We start from the raw sequence: 17050 nt of genomic DNA, 5'->3' as shown, positions 1-17050 counted from the left end.
TTGGAACTCGGTTGACAATGGATAGGACTTGGTAAAGCTGAAGCCTACTGACAATGTCCTTATCCCTTGTTTTTTACTAGGCTGCCTCCAAATTAGCACAGGCAAGGCAGGTTCCCTTCAGAAACTAGGTAGAGTCCTTAACTCCACCCCTGCAACAGCTCTCAAGCCTTTCTATTGACAAGCTGCAAAAGCGCCATGGAAAGAAAGGATCTTGTTCCTCTCCTTCCTGGTTGTGTCTTCCCTCACTAGACTGAAGTGATGTGACATTTAGAAAATGTCTTTTCAAGTCTATTTACCCATCTGTCGCCGAGAACAGTCTCTGTCCTTCCTTCTTTTTCTCTTCCGCATGTATTTCAAGTGCCGCTCTTTCTGCTTGTCACAGTTCTCTCTCTCTCTCTCTGTCTCTCTCTCTCTGTCTCTCTCTCTCTGTCTCTGTCTCTCTCTCTCTCTCTCTCTCTCTCTCTCTCTCTCTCTCTCTCTCTCTCTCTCTCTCTCTCTCTCTCTTGTTCTTTGTCAGCCAGTAAAAATCTCCCTCTTCCTGTCTCCAAAACAGCCTACATCCCATCTGCCAAGGTTGGCAGACTCTGGCGCGCTCTCCTCTCCTTTCTCCCCTGGTGGGAGTTGGTAAAGTAAGTCATGGAGATCCCCATTTGAAGCAAGTATAGGCAGAATGAACCCTTCTGTTAATTCCTCTTCTCTGGTAGCCCTTCATTCCACAGAATGGGAAGCAAACTTTGGGGTCTCAGAATGCCACCTGATCTAGGCATAGGGACAGATGAACTTCACTAGCTCTGTAATCATGGCTGCTGAGTCATTTTAAGAGATTGAAGGTTCCTCATGTACAGAACATAGATAGTCATCCTGTCTTCCTTGTGTGTTATAGTAAGGATTAAATGAAGTAATTTTGCACATCACATTGTTGCCTGGCTCAGAAATGCTAATTGTTCTTAGTATAGCTTCTTAAATTAATGCATTAAAACTTACCATCCCCCTTTTAAGCCAAGAGAATTACTTCAACACCTTCAAAAGGCTCTGGGAGTGTCATTGATTAGGATCCAGAAACCACTGTCCTGCTCAGGAAAGCATTGGTGTGTCCATTGGCTTCTCACTCACAAAACATTACTTTATAAATCCCCAAGTCTTAATGCTAAAAGGCCCTATCAAAACTTGTGTCTTGAGGGAATAAGTGATAATTTGCCCAAAGATTATTTCTGGGGTGAATTTCAAAGGGTCACCAAGCTTGGGCTGGGAAGGCTTTTTAGTGACCAACTCTGCTCCTTACTTCTAGTCCTCGGGGGAATGTATTATTTAAGACTACATACAATCCTTGGATATACAACAATGAGAAAAAAATACAATAGCACCATAGGACTCAATGTGCTATCAGTCCCTTTCAAAATCTTGATCATATGATTCATATGTCTTTTACTTCTCATATATACATAAAACACCCACACTGGGCACAGCAAACCTTTGAAAACTTTCAGCCTCACATTTTAAGCTGCATATGCTCAATGATCAGATCTATTTACAAATATCAAATTACTTGCTGTGTTATAGAAATTAAATATGCCATTCTTCTTGCATTTTCCATAATACATATCATGCTTTAACCTTACATTAAAGAATAAAAGATTACAGTGAAAGACCATATTTCTTTCAAATAGGTTTTAAAGTGGCATCAATCAATTAGAGTAATGAAAATAATGGGAAACAACTTTTGAGCGTGGAGTTCATATTCACAATAGAGCGATTATGCCAATAATTGCTCTACTATGAGCCGACATAATTGGAGTCTCCTGGAAACTTCATTTCCTCTCATTACTTCCTGTCTTTGAATCCTCAGAATCTTCACCAAACTCATAAAGTTAAGACTGCTCTGATTTGAAATTCCTTGAAGATGGATTTTTTGCAGTGTAGACAAGGAACACTGGTTTTTTAGTTGACAGCTCCTACTTCTCAGTGTATAGGTGGAGGTCCACTTCTATGTAGATGAATGGATTTTTCTGTGGTGGATGAATGGACCTTGAAATTCTGTATTGTTCTGAAAGGAAATTATTTGCAGAAATAAAGGTGACACTAGAGAAACCAACTGTAAAAGTTTTCTGTTCCCAAACTCGGTCTGACTTATCCCTCCCTACCCACATTGCTACATTTCCTGTGTGTATGTATTGGTTTCTGGAAAGGAAAAGAACCAATATTAGCTCTAGTCTTATTAATAACATCACTCATATCCCTTACACAACTGATTTTCAACTTATATTACTTACCACTGACCAATGGCCAGACCTTATGTTCAACTTTGGGTTATTTATAGTGGAGTATGAGAACATGAGTAAATGAAATTTGAGGAACACTTAAAACTTATTTTACCCATGCCTTCCCATGAATATCTCATTGCAGCAATGAACAATGGCAAAATAGATCAGGTTTTACCATGCTCAGCCTACATGCAAGAATGAATGAGTTATCAAGTAATTGAAAACACAAAGTAGATCAGGAAATTCCCTGAAAAAGAAACCAAAACACAAAACTAGATCTTGAAATACTCAGATTTAATAACTCAAGGAAAACTAAGGTTTGGACAAAGATAGGGGCCAGGTTGCATGAGCTGTAGGTTGAACCTATTGCACTGGATGCAAATGCCCAACAGTAACAAACTGCTATCTACACAGGCAGAGAACCCTTGTAGGTAGAAAATTCCTTGGGCTGTGAAGCATAATATGCTGTGTCTGCAGGACCATAAGAAATGGGGTGGGTTTTTGTCTACCATTCCTTTGTTTGTCTAAGTGATGGAGATTTTAATACCATTGATTTATTTTATCAACCTCAGGCTGAAGCCATAGCATGGGTGAGGGGAAGGGCCTGAATCTCCCCAATAAGCTCTGTTGTGTTTCTAAAGCAGTTTTGATCAGCAGTAATAAATGACTGGATTTGAGCAATTTCAAGCCATTTCGCAGTCTGTGAGGGGGAGGGATTAGAAAGGCAATTAGACAGAATCATCTGTGTTATCTTATTTAAAAAAAATATCGGCCTTATGTTAATGGCATTTATAGTATACACAGAGGTAACACTAATGGAATTATAGGGGACATGGCCAGTAATGCCCAACAGGTGTCTGTAGTAATTCAATTAGGAGAACCTTCACAAGAACCATATAATTGCATGAAATTCTTACTTTCCCCTTGTTGGGTAATTCAACATAATTTTTATTTGTCTCTCCTCACATAAGGAAGGAAATAAATGAGTGCCCTTTTCTGAACCTGACCATGCCCACTAAAGTATCCCCCAGTTAGAACTCAACAGAGCAAGTCTACTATGTCCAACAGGTGCCCTCACCAAGACCCGCCATGGGCTTTTGCAGAATCATGTGGCTTTACACTTGTCTTTCCCATCCCATGATGAAACTATATATAGCTCATGGGTGTTAGACAGATATCTACTCCTACATCTACTCCTACTACAACATCATCTACTCCTTTCACTCAGCTTCATTTTATTGAATTGAAGTTCAGAGAGTAATTTGCTTAGAGGAATGACTTGCTCAGGGCCACACAGTTAATTGTTGGTGAAAGTTGCAACTAGAACCCATCTCTCTTGTTTCCCAGGCCATGTCTTTCAACTTCTCCCTGTTTCTATTACCATGCTGGAATGAAGTCTAGAAAAAAATATTGATGCTTGAAGAAGATGCTAATGATTCTTACAAGATGTTTGCATATATATATATATATATATATATATATATATATATATAATCATTTGTACCACACAGAAGGTAGTAACAATGACAGATTCTATCTTTTACCATCATTCAATGTACAAGAGCAGAAGAAGCTTAATGTTTATTTTTGTATGTGTGTTTTTCCCCAAATCATTTTTAAGTATGATGTAGGAAAGCACATTTTCTATTCCATTCAATACTAAAATGCTTTTCTATGAGATGTTATTAGTCCCAGTTCCTCTCATAAGTAGGATATTTCACTTTCACATTTTTTTATCTACAATTCAAAGGGGGATAGATAAAGATGTTCTTCTCTCCAGTAAGGTGTTTCTGAGAACCCACGTCTAGACCTAGGACTGTGTGATGTCCTAGACTCAGCCTCAGAAGGACACATTTGGTTTTAATGGATGAGATTACTAAAAAAGACAAGAATCACTCATCTGCCTAGTGTCAGTAATGGGGATGAGTTGCATTTACAATTTGCAGGCAAAACCTTGTATCTAACCACTCAGTATATCTAATCTCTTGCTGTCTCCTTTTGATTTCAATAAGCCTTCATTTTTCTCTTTTTCCTGAACAGCTACCCATGACTAAGAAGATTTAATTCTCTTTCCTTACATGTACGAGTATCTCACACATATTTACATATGGACAGAAAATGTAGAAGTGCAAGGTGACAATGCTGTGTGTGTACTTGTGTGATGTGAATATGTGTGTACGCATGCAAATCACACACACAATGCTTTGCACTACCTGGTAACACACGGCCTTGCAATAATTTCTAGTGCCATTGAAGGACTTGACACTCTCTCAAAAGACATTCAAAAAGTAGTTTTGAACTTTTTTTGTTGTTTGTTTTTAAGCATTCACCTTATGGGCATCATAAAAACAATTTCTACTTATTCAACAAGTCGTTTCATCAAACACCAAATGATAATACACTATATGGCAAGAAGTATAGACAGGTCTGTGGGTATACAATTTTAAAGTGGCATGCTTGGCTCCCCTGAGGACTCTACAGCCCAGAGCATTCCTAAAAAAGCCCTTTTCATCTTCACTGTCCCTTTTTACACTCATCATGCTTGGTCCCAAGTGATATTTAATCGAAACATAAATTATTCCCTCAAAGGACAAATATTTTCTATCATTAATTATATTTACAGGAATGTGCTTCTGGTTTTGGAGGCACTTCCAAAAGTATTATTGGGTCATTGCCTTAGCCCTAGAATAAAACAGTGTACCTGTGGGACTCCTTTGAGAGTCAATTTTCCTTTCGGATGTTCCAATTCTAGAACAGTTCCTAGAGTACTGTTTCTGACTATGCCCACAACTCAGCGGTGGCCCCAGGCAGACTTGAAAGGGGTGACATGTGAGTCCTTTGCTCTCCTTTCCTTTGCAGCGTCTTTCTTCCTCGGCTGCACCCACTCTGTCTCAGGCATTTGGTCCCCTTGTGTTGTTGCTTTCTCCATCTGGGTCTGAATCCCAGGCCTGCCATTCACTGGCTTTGTGGCTGTAAGCAAGTAATTTAATTCCTCTAAGCTTAAAATGAAATCAAAGCAACACCAACACCCACAAGGCAGGAGGGAATCGGTTCCTGAAAAGCAGCTGGCCAAGAGCCAAGCCAATCTTGGATGCCAAAGGGCAAAACAGAAGTCATTGACCAGCCATGGAGCCAGGCATGCCAAGAGCCAAGTGGAGGAAAACACCCAGGGACCACGTCCTAGAAGAGCACTCATGACCCGTAGGTAGCATTGTCAACAGGGAGAGGCCAGAGCACAAAAACCTGGCAGATGGCATTTTGCTGATTTGTTGCTTCTTTTAAAAGGGCTGGGCGGACCCCCTCTCTGAGCTGCTGCCTCCCAGCATCTGTAAAGAATGATACCTTCCTTACTGGGTTATTTTAAGATTTTGATGACACACTGAGTATGAAAGTGCTTTGAAAACTGTAAAGTGCTCTACAAATGCTAATTTCCCTATTTACCCCTTTTCAAAACTGCTCAAAGCTGGCAATTTATAGTGGGATAAGAGAAACAAATTCATGGTCAAGAGCAGACAACTGATAAAGTAGAATGGGATGCACATTTTAGTGGATTGCATTTCCCTGGCTCAGTATTCCCTCACACATACATTTTAAAGTCACCCAAGGAGCTTTGATACTTCTAGTGCTCCTGCCCTGGGCATGAGGATTCTTCATTGATTAGTCTAAGGACAGGCCTATGTACTGGCATAATTTAAAAGGGAAAATCTTATGTTAGAATTTAAGTAAAATCCAAATGACAGTCATGGTATCAGTATGTGTCTAGCCAGTCCTGCATGTACTCTTATTCATTCATTCAACATATGTTCAGTGGGCAACCATTCACTACTGCCCCCCTCTCCATAAATATAATACAAATAACGGAGATTTCCTCCTATGGCTCAGGCAGTGGAACATGCAAGCGTGCACATAAGATGCAAAGTTATGACTATACTGGTAAGATTTACAGGGTAAGGAGGCAGTAGGAAAGAGGCTGAAAACTCTCCCAGGGAATGCCAGAAGCCTGCTCCAGAAAGCTGGAAATTAAGGTAAGTGATAATAAATGAATAACATTTTTCCAATCAGAGACTAATAATAACACCCAACACACACTATACAATTATTAATAGCATAGCCAGCCCCTGTCCTGAGCACTGTGCCCCGACACCCATGTAACCATTCCAATGATAAATGTATAAAATAGATGCTAGTGTTTTCCTATCTACTTATAAGAAAGGGGTTCTCTGAATGTGGGTAACTCTAACAGCATCACCACCACCTGGGAACTTGCTTGAAATGCAAATTCTCAGGCCTCAACCCAGACTTGTTGACTCAGCAGCCTTTGAGTAGGTTTCAGAATTGTAATAAAGCCATAGATTGTTTGTGATGTGTACACATGGTTGAAATCCCCTCAAAAAGCAAAGCTGAAGCAAATTGTTAGAGTGATCTGCTCAAAATCACTCAAGGACTAAACAGTGAAAGGAGGATTCAAACCAGAGTAATGAGACTTGGAGTATCTGTAGTGGTATTGTGTTCCCCAAAATATTGTGCATGCTAATAAACTTATCTGGGGTCAGAGACAGAACAGCCACAATATTAAACATAAAGGTTAGGCAGTGGTAGCACACACCTTTAATCCTAGCATTCCAGAGGCAGAAATCCCTCTGTATCTCTGTGAGTTCAAGGCCACATTGGAAACAGCCAGGCATGGTGACACATGCCTTTAATCCCAAAAAGTGAGCCTTTAATCCTAGGGAGTGTTGGCAGAAGGCAAAAAGATATGTAAGGTGTGAAGACCAGGAACTAGAAGCATTTGGCTGGTTAAACTTTCAGGCTTTCGAGCAGCATTTCAGCTGAGATTCATTCTGGATAAGGACCCAGAAGCTTCCAGTCTGAGGAAACAGGATCAGCTGAGGAACTGCCGTGGTGAGGAAGCTGTGGCTTGTTCTGCTTCTCTGATCTTCCAGCATTCACCCCAATAACTGGCCTCAGGTTTGATTTTATTAATAAGAACTTTTAAGATTCCTGCTACAAGTATCCATTCTTAAAGTCTGTGCTGGGAGAGGAGAAGGAACCCTGATAAAGAAGAAATGAATTGACCTTCTTTCTCCCCTTCCCCCACCGGTTCATATGTTGGAGCTCTACAATGGGAGGTGTATTAGCTACTTTTCTTGTTGATAATGATACAATATCTGTCAGAAAACAACATGAGGAAGGAAGCTACTTTGACTCACTTTTTGAAGGTACAGCCCACCATGGCAACAGGAAGGTGAGGCAGCTGGTCACATCATGCCCACAGTCTGGAAGCAGAAATAAATGCTGACACTCAGCCCACTTTCTCTTTTTCAAACAGTCTGGGACCCCAGCCCCTGGAATGATGCCACTCATATTTAGATTAGGTATTCCCACTTCAATTAACCCAATGCAGGAGCTCCTTCACAGATGTGCTGGAAGGTTTTTGTCTTTCAGATAATTCTAGATCCTGTCAGGTTGACATTATAACTATCACAGGAGGTATTTGGAGACAGGATCTTTGGGAGGTAATTAATGGTGAGGTCAGAAAGGTGGAGCCATGATCTAATAGAGAGGGGATAGATGATAGATAGACAGAGATGATAGGTAGGTAGATGATTGATAGATAGATAGATAGATAGATAGATAGATAGATAGATAGATAGATAGATAGATGATAGAGATGACAGATGATAGGTAGGTAGATAGGCAGATGATAGATAGATAGATAGATAGATAGATAGATAGATAGACAGAAAGACAGAGAAACAGAAATCAATTTTATCCCCTCTGTGTGATATGAAGGAGATACCATGAGTGGCCCTCTGCAAATAGTAAACTCTCAGAAACCAAGAGCATCCTGACCTTGAACTTCTTCATCATTAGATGCATGAAAAAAATAATTTCTATTGTTTAAACCACCCAGTTTATGGTATTTTGGAATGATGGCCTGAGCAGACCAATACACATTTTCCTTGATTCTTTTAAGGGCAGCTTTGCACAGCAAGAGACCAGCAGAGAGGATGATTGTTTGACACTGATTGGCCATAACCCAAGGGAAGGATGAGAGGACACAATAGGAGAGAGGAAAGAGAGAACATGGATCTATCAGAAGCACGAAGTGACTAGGGTGGGGAAGGAGGAGGAAGGATGTGTGAGATGAGAGAGTGAGACATGAACTAAAGCTAGAGACATTAAAGTCAGATTTTGAATCGCTTTTATGAACAGAAAAAGGGTCTAAACGTTTTTGCATGAATGATGAAAAGTCAATGAAGCCAATGAAGATTTTTTAAACAGATCGTATTTGCATTTTAGAACAACAGCTATAAGGGATAAAAGCTGGGTATGAATACAATGCTATTGTTTAGGAGAAGATAGACTGATAAGTTACCACGCTGTTGTGTGATCCCAGGTTCAAAGCAAAGAAAATGAACTAAAGTAACAGAAGTTTGGTTCTAAATCTAAGATGCATTGGGACTGTGATGCCTATGGAAATTTGCATAGGCTTGTTTACATATATATTATATGCAGGCAGACATCCGCATTCCTGTGCATGGAACAGGTTGCTTAAAGACACTTATTAAATGCTTAACATTCCTTATTCAGACTAGTGAAATCAGAGATGGAGAGAAGAAATAATTACAGCTCCCCTAAGCCTCTGTATTGTTTTACTTATTGCAATGAGCATGCGGTGCTATTTAATTTTTCAGCAAATTCAATAATGCTGGTTCATGTGCATGCAGCTCTGGAGCTCGGATGTGAGCACAGCCCTTAGTCTGAGATGTAAAACTGGAAGAAATTGCTGAATATGTCACAGAGAATACTGTGTGATTTCACAAACCTTGGGAAGAAGGGAGCAAATCTGAATATGCCAGGCTGGTGTCTAGTCCTGTCCAAATGATTGATGGAGAGGGGAAAGCAGATGGCAGACAAGGGTTAGCCAGAGAAAGGACACTGAAGAGTCCTGGATTACAAGGAAGCATTTCTGTTACCCTTCATGGTCTCTCCAGGTCTTCCCGACACATGTGAGTCCAGGTTAAAACAAATGTTAGGGCTAGGAGGAGGGTAAATAAAGAGTTGTTGTAGCTGAGTGTGAAATAGCCAAACTGACTGGATAAATGGGAAAAACAACAACGTCAGTTGCAGCAGGTTATGGCCAGCTCCCACAGAGCTTCCAGTCAAGATCAAGGGCAAGGCATCCTTGCCCCTCTCACTGGTAAGCTTCTCAACTTTGTGGGTCGCTACACCTCTAAAATTATCCCTGCATCTAATGAATGTAACTCTAACAGGCTGAACTTGGGGTAAAGAACATTTCTATCTATTCCAGGGAGGAGAACATCGCAACAGTGGGGGAAGGGTGGGAGAAATGACAGCCATGGTGGAAAGGTAGCTTTAGTTCATGTCTCACTTTCTCATCTCACACGTCCTTCCTCCTCCTTCCCCATTCTAGCCACTCGGTGCTTCTGATAGATCCATGTTCTCTCTGTCCTCTCTCCCATTGTGTCTTCTCTTCCTTCCCTTGGGTTATGACCAATCAGTGTCAAACAATCATTCTCTCTGGTCTCCTGCTGTGCAAAGCTGCACTTAAAAAAAAAATCAAGGAAAATGTGTATTGGTCTGCTTAGGCTGCCATTCCAAAATACCAGTGATTGAGTGGTTTTAAACTCCTGGAGGCAGCCCTTTGCCATTGCTTCTCAGCTGTGTCTGCCCTTCCACGCTGGAGTGTGTATTTGCTTCCTGTGCTTGCTTTCTCCCTTACTGATGGAAACCTAGACTGCTGGCTCTACCTATGTTCAAGTCTTACTTCTTCTTCAGGAGCAATAGAACCAAGACTGTTCTTGTGCTGTGGCTGGAACAAGAAGGTCTATGGGAAGAGGCATCTCTCTTCATCCCTAACAATTCCACAGTTGATGGGTGAAAGAATATGTTTCAGAAAAAAAGAGTTGCATCAGCATCACATGTAGCTGGAAGATGGGGCTTGGCTTGCAAGATGCCCTTTGAATTTGGCAATTAGGACTCTTGGTTTATCAAAGAGAAAAGAACAAAAGGCTATTTTTATTTTTACTTTCTGTCCTCTGAGGCATGCCTTCTATCTGATAGTTCCTTACTCATTCTGATAAGAAATATAGCCTCATAGTTACACAAACATATGAACAGGCTTCACATCGATGTTGCATTCTATTTTTGTCCCTGGGGTAATATTTTAGGAAAGGGAAAAAATAATCCTTAGAGATGTTTTGCTCACTGAAGGAAGAGGATGTGTGTGTGCTCATGCGGTGGGGTGTGGGGGGTGGGGGTGGTAATAGTTGAAGGTCTTTCACCTTATTCTGCCTTATTGCTCCCCAACGCTGTAGTCAGAAACTTCTACACTCAGCATCATGCTAATTCTCTTAGGGAGAACAATTGTACGTCAGATTTGAGGAAAATCAGTGACCTATTTGCAGTAGAGTGGTAGGTTTGGTTTCCAGCTTTGGTCACCTGCATGGAGCACTTTTAGTGTGACTTACTAAGGGCAACTTTACCCAGCACGAGATGGCATAGAGAGTGGTTATCTACAGCTGTTTCATCATCTACTTCTGAGGCTCAAGCCTCAGAGATGGGATGTGATGGGCTGAGTCCTTCTTCCCCAAGTGCACAGGCCAACTGGAATGGAGGCTATTTTAAGGATTCGTCCCCATATTTAGTAATGCGCAGCATCTGATGTGGATCTCCTTTGTATTCAGGTAGAGTCCAACATGGTACAGATGAAGCCCTGCCCTGAATTCTTCAGTAAAGATGTAAAAGGCAGCTAACATTGGCAGGCTGAAAAGAACTTCTTAGCATTCTAATTTTAAAATTGTATTTAGGTTGAGAAATTTAAGATTCAGGCATGTCCTGAGAAGTTTTTCATATCCTATAAAAGCAGGGTGAGAAAAAAAAAATTGTCTACTTAAAAAAAAAAAAAAACAATTCACCTAACTCTAGAGCATGCCCTCATCACTTTCTTTGGCTATACTCTCAGCACTGGGCCAGCAGATACCAGTGGCTCAATGTGTAACATCTGCAGTGAATCCCTTTTACCATCTTCCCAGATGCCATTCCAGTTCCAGACACCATCATCTTTTAGCTGACCCAGGGTTCTGAACCAGCAACTGGTTTCTATTTTCACCTCAGACATCTGAGAATCTGCTCTCAAAATAACAGCCAGAGACAGCCTTCTATTATACAATGTCACAGTCAGATTAGTCACAAAGTTTAAATTCCTACAGGGTCACCACTTGAAAAATTCTGGTCACCACTAAGTAAATGACCTCATCTACTCCATCTCCCCCTCTCAGTGCTATGGTCTGTGCTATTCTTGAGATAAGCAGAGCCAGCTCCATTTGCATTCCGTCCTACCTTGGGTTGCCACGCTCTGATCCTCCAAATGCCCTCTTGGGACTCTACCTCACTTGCTTCAAGTCTTTGCTCAAATCCAACTCGTATTTGAGTATTCTGTATGACAGCACCCTCTACCATTGACATCTGTCCCCCTGCCCTGCATTACTTTTCATGGCACTTGTTCCCACTGGATGCATTCAAATTCAGTTACTGATACATTTTCTCTGTGTACTCTCCACTAAAATTTAAGCACTATAAAATTAAAGATACAGTTAATTAGTGCTTAACAAATAGCAATTACTCAACATTTTTGGAATAAGTATGAGATAAAAAGGATATTTACAGTGCCACATTGACTAGAACTTGGATATCTAAGAGAAACAGAAAGCTAAACTCATGATGATACATATATGGCTATGGGTTTATTTTCTCCTACTGTCTCTTTTAATTAGGATAGGCTTGAATAGGATTCTTCAGGCAATTTCACATTCATGAGTTGTATTATAAAGGACTGTTTATTTAATAAAAGAGAAGGTAGAATGCTTCTCCAGTTTCCCCATGAGGCTGTGAGATGAATTTACTTGTCTTTGGAAGTCAAAGATTTTGTATTGTTCTCTTGGTAGCCTAGGCAGCAATGTGCTGTTTCACATATAGCTGATAATCACTAGCAATGCTGTAGGCATGGTTGTCTGTGCTTCACCCCTGAAGCACCACCCCTGGTAGGCAGCAGGGGACCTAGGCATGGCCAAGAATAGAACCCCTTGAGAACTGAAATGTGTACATGCCCACTCTCTTGGCTACCTCATGGTCCTGGATGCTAGATGCTGGACTGCAGACCAAGTCAGAGTTCTCCAGAGAACCACAGAGGACTGCACCTCACCTCTCCTAGATTGTGTAGCCAACCCCCTTGTTATAAGTTGACTCAAAATAAACCCTCTTTTACTATCAGATAAACTATGTAAAATTGCCCCATTAATTGCCACTATACAATGCTTTGCTTGAAGAGCAGGAAGTGTTGAATGCCTGATGGGAGAAGTATTTACTGACATCTAGACTATGTGGGGTGCTCCATGCTTGATTCTGAACTGGAGATCAACCATACAACCTTGTTTTAATTGGGATGTCCTAGGATGGGATGGGATCCAGTTTGTATGTACTAAGAAGTAGGAACGACACCTAACTGATTTTCCACTGATTTAAGGAATATTCGGGGCATCTCTTATGTACTATTTAACAGTTAAAGAGCTAAGAATAAAATGATGAGCCAAAGCACACAAAGTTGCAGCCTCTATGCATCTCACAGAGTAGTAGGGAAGACAGATTTTGACAGAACAATGATCCAAACAGATATGTAAAATCATAACGAACAAGCTCCACAAGTAAAAGAGATATATTGTCAAAGGCTATAATTGAGAATTTAACCCTGACACAGAGATTCAAGGGAGGCTTTCTTAAATAAGTGATGATGGGACTAAGAGCCGTGGGTTGAGTAAGAGACAAATGACACAACTTAACATTGATAATGTCAGGACTGAGGCCCTTAAAGAAGATCTGTGTGGGTGGTTTGCAGAGCAAGGCAGAGTGCATAAGGCTGGAGAAGTAAGCAAGTGGGAGGCCATTCATAACTCTGGATTCATTGTAATGGTTTTTATAAATGTGTATACAGTGGTGGGAAGTCATTAGATGATGGATAGGTGTGGGGATTTACTTCTTATGGCTGCATAACAGATCACTACACTTCTAGTGACTTGAACCAAGACACATTAATTATCTTGTAGTTTCTATGGGTCAGGAGTCTACACATGGTTTAGCTAGATCTTTGCTCAGGCACTTACAGGGCTGGCTGAGATCAAAGTATGGGCTGGGTTTCATTCACTCCTGAAAGGCTAGGGAAGGATCATGTCCAAGCTCTTTCAGGTTATTGAAAGAATTTATAACCTTTAGTTACAGGTCTGAGGGTTCCATCTTCTTCCAGAATATCAGCCAGAGGCTTCCCTTGGGACCTAGAGCCCACTTGCAATTAAAAGTTACATCGCCTTCAGCACAGATACTCAGTGCAGAGTTGTCTTTTTCAAGGCAAACAAGAGAGTCTCTGTCTCTCCAGTCTGCTAAAATGGAGCCTTATGGTATGTAATGTAATTGTAAGTGACATCTGTTATCTGTGCCATATTGCATTGTTTAGAAGCAAGTTACAGTTCCTATGCGTTGCTCAAGGATAGGGAATTAAAATGGGGTCAAGCCGTTTGCGGGGGGGGGGGGGGGGGTCACCTCAGAGTAAATCAATCACAGAAGGGGCAAGGAGGATGACATGATCAGATCTGATGAGCAGAGAACACACTCAAAGTCTTGATGAGAAAGGAGAGTTCAGCATAAGGTAGAACAAGTATATATAGAAATGTAGACATGTGTGAGCAACATTTTAGAGTTAAAAATTGATGGACCTTGGTGATGAGTTGCACTTAAGGGGCAAGCAAGAGGGAGATATCAGAAATACTAATGGGTTTCTGTTGAATAAGTGGATCGGTGGCACTCAACATTGTCAGTTGTGAAGAAATATTGGGGGAGCTTTAAAAAGATAATTAGTCCAGACCCCAATCCTGGATGTTTAAACCCACAATGTTTGAGGGGGGAGGGTCCAAGAAAGAATATACTTGAAAATCTTTCCAAATTGTTCAAATCTATTCATAAGACTGAGAACCATAAGAGCAGAAAGATTATTTTGCCCCTCACCATGACAAGAAATCACTTGATGTCATGATGCTGAGTTGGGATATGGTAAATTTGAGGATGTTTTTGAGATGTCCACTTCATGCATGCAATCAAGTAACACATAATTCATTTGAGTACAGAGGAAAAGCCAGGGCTAAAGGCATGTGTTTATATACTCTAATTGCATTCTGAAGCCATAGATGTGAGAGATGTCTCCTAAGGATAGAATTCACAGTGAGTGACAAGAGCTGAATTTTGAGGAAGAGCAACACTTATTGATTTGATACAGTATGAGGCTACAAGAAGTAGCCATAGAGAAACCAGACACCCTGCCTACCCCCTGCCCCACCCCCACATACGCCAGCAAGTATGGGGTGAGAAGACAGAGAAAAGAAATTTCAAAATAGAGATGATAGTCAATGATGGGAAATGAACTCATACAGTTGAGCTGCAATTGCTAAAATGTGTGATTCCCTCCCTAATAAAGCATGTTAGGAAGTTCCAGCTACTTTTAATTGAACCTCAGACAAAGATGTTGAATTTTTTTCTCATAACAAAGGTAATGACTGTGAAATATTGGAAATTTGAAGGAAACAGATTAAGTGAGATAAAGGGAATTTTAATTACTTCATATTCTTACCAATCATAAAAATTACAAGTGATAAGAGTGTGTGTGTGTGTGTGTGTGTGTGTGTATGTGTGTGTGTGTGTGTGTGTGTGTGTAATGTGTGTTTTTCTTTTAGAGTACTTTTCTAAACATATTTACAGCTTTTAGTAGTGAGAGATTTGTTACATACACATTACTTTTAATATAATAATAGAACACATGCTGTTTTATAACCTGTATCTTTAAATTCATATATCCTCAATGATTTTCTGTATCATTGACTATTCATGAATAAAATACCTTTAAATGATTTCATTGCACTGAATCGTATGACTATACTATAATGTGCTCAAGTCATCTATTATTTGACATTTAGGCTATTTTGAACTTTCCCCTATTATAAAGATCACTTAATAAAATATAAATAGATTTTGTAATGCTGGAAGTGAACAAATACCACCCCTTTCTTTATCTCTACATTGGAGATGCACCCAAGAAATGAGACACAAGTAAAGATGAGCTTCATCTCCAAAAAGAACAAGCACAGAATGTGACCTAGATCTACAACAAAATCAGGACCAGAAAAATGAGGCTTCCTGTTGCTAGCCTGCAGACCTTTCACGGCACAGCAGAGGTGGAGCTTTCTGTGCTGTTTGTTGGATAACAGAGAGGAGGCAGAATGCCCATCCTTTGCAGACAGACAGCTGTCAAAGAGAAAGAATTCTAGAATGAGCAGGGCCAGGTGAGGTCTGTCCCTAGGTGACCAGAGAGACGGAATTTTTCCCTTGATAACATCATCCCCAGCTAGCCTTCAAGATGTCCTTCAGTGATGCTTACTCCCTGTTATTCACACCTTTGTACAGTCCCCATTCACATATAACAGCACTTGTTTCTGTAAACAATAAATGGAACAGAAACGATGGACTATGACTTCAAGGCTAGACCCTAAACATCACTGCAGCTTCCACAGTGCTGCTTCTGGTGACACTTTGCTGTGAGGGAAACCAGATTCCATTTTCTGAGAATCCTCAAGCTGCCCGATGGAAATGTCCATGTGAAGAGGAACAGTGGCCTTCTACCAACAAACGGCACCAGCACACCCCATGCCACCTCATCCATGAATCCTTCCTTCCCAATCAAATCTTCAGATGGCTACACCCCATCATGACTACAATCTCAAGAAAGACCTAGAGCCAGGACCTCCTGAAGTCCTCACTCCAAAGACTGTGTGAAAAAGATAGTAAGGCTTTCTTATTGTTTCCAGCTGTTGGAGCTTGGGGTGATTTGTTAAACAGCAATGGGTTACAATGAATAGTAGATGCTTTGAAAATAGAAAGTCATATGATTGATGTTTTTCCTTCCCTAGTACCTGTCAGCAACCATCTTTGTAGCCAAATTTTTATGTTCCCAGTCAAAATAACTGTAGCCCTGCTAGGTGAAAGGAGAGGCAGGATCCTGATGTCATATGATTGAATCTTGCCTACATTATTTCAGATGCCATAGCATTGGCCTTAAAACTACGTTGTCATAACCCTTGCCTCATTCACACACTTGCAAGAAGAGCAGTGTTGTCAATGTCTGTGTGGAGACAACTGGGCCAAGGGTAGTAAAATAGCAAGGATAAAGTCCTCCAAAGTTGGCAGGAAGCACAACGGTCTTTGGGCATATGCTGACACTTAAGAGAACATTTTTATAAACAGATGAGAAAAAAGTACATTACAGGTGCCCGGTGTGCCTGCATTGACTTAATACAGGGCTTCATACACTGATGGATATATTTGTTGTGACAGATAGAAACACACAGATGGTTGGAAATTCAATCCATATCTAAGAGACATGTGGAGAAAAGAGAAAAGAGGCAGGAACAAAAGAAACAAAGAGCCCAAAGCAATAGTTAATACCTGTGATGTTAGAGAGTTAGAGGAAGACACAGCAACCACAGGAGAAGGAGAATTTAGTGAACGCTCCCACCCGCAGCAAGCTGCTCTTGTTTATGGGTAGGAAGCTATAATGTTCCAACAGTTGCAGCATCATGCTTTTCAAAGGCTTATTTTTAGACTGCTCCCAATAATGCCCCAGGAGTTGCTAGATCTGAATTAAAAACCCCAGGTTTCTACCTCCCCAC

The 17050-nt window shown here is 40.7% G+C and overlaps 1 protein-coding gene across 1 annotated transcript in view; it reads left to right on the top strand.

Annotated features, from left to right (window-relative positions):
• Brinp2 (BMP/retinoic acid inducible neural specific 2) overlaps positions 1 to 17050 on the top strand; it is a 101091-nt gene that overhangs the window by 19652 nt on the left and 64389 nt on the right. The gene's annotated exons all lie outside the window — the stretch shown is intronic.

The sequence above is a fragment of the Peromyscus maniculatus genome, chromosome 11 (genome assembly GCF_049852395.1).
Source record: "Peromyscus maniculatus bairdii isolate BWxNUB_F1_BW_parent chromosome 11, HU_Pman_BW_mat_3.1, whole genome shotgun sequence".
Classification (NCBI taxonomy): domain Eukaryota; kingdom Metazoa; phylum Chordata; class Mammalia; order Rodentia; family Cricetidae; genus Peromyscus; species Peromyscus maniculatus.
The sequence above is the reverse complement of the archived record's forward strand: the minus strand, read 5'-3'. Positions and strand labels throughout refer to the sequence as shown.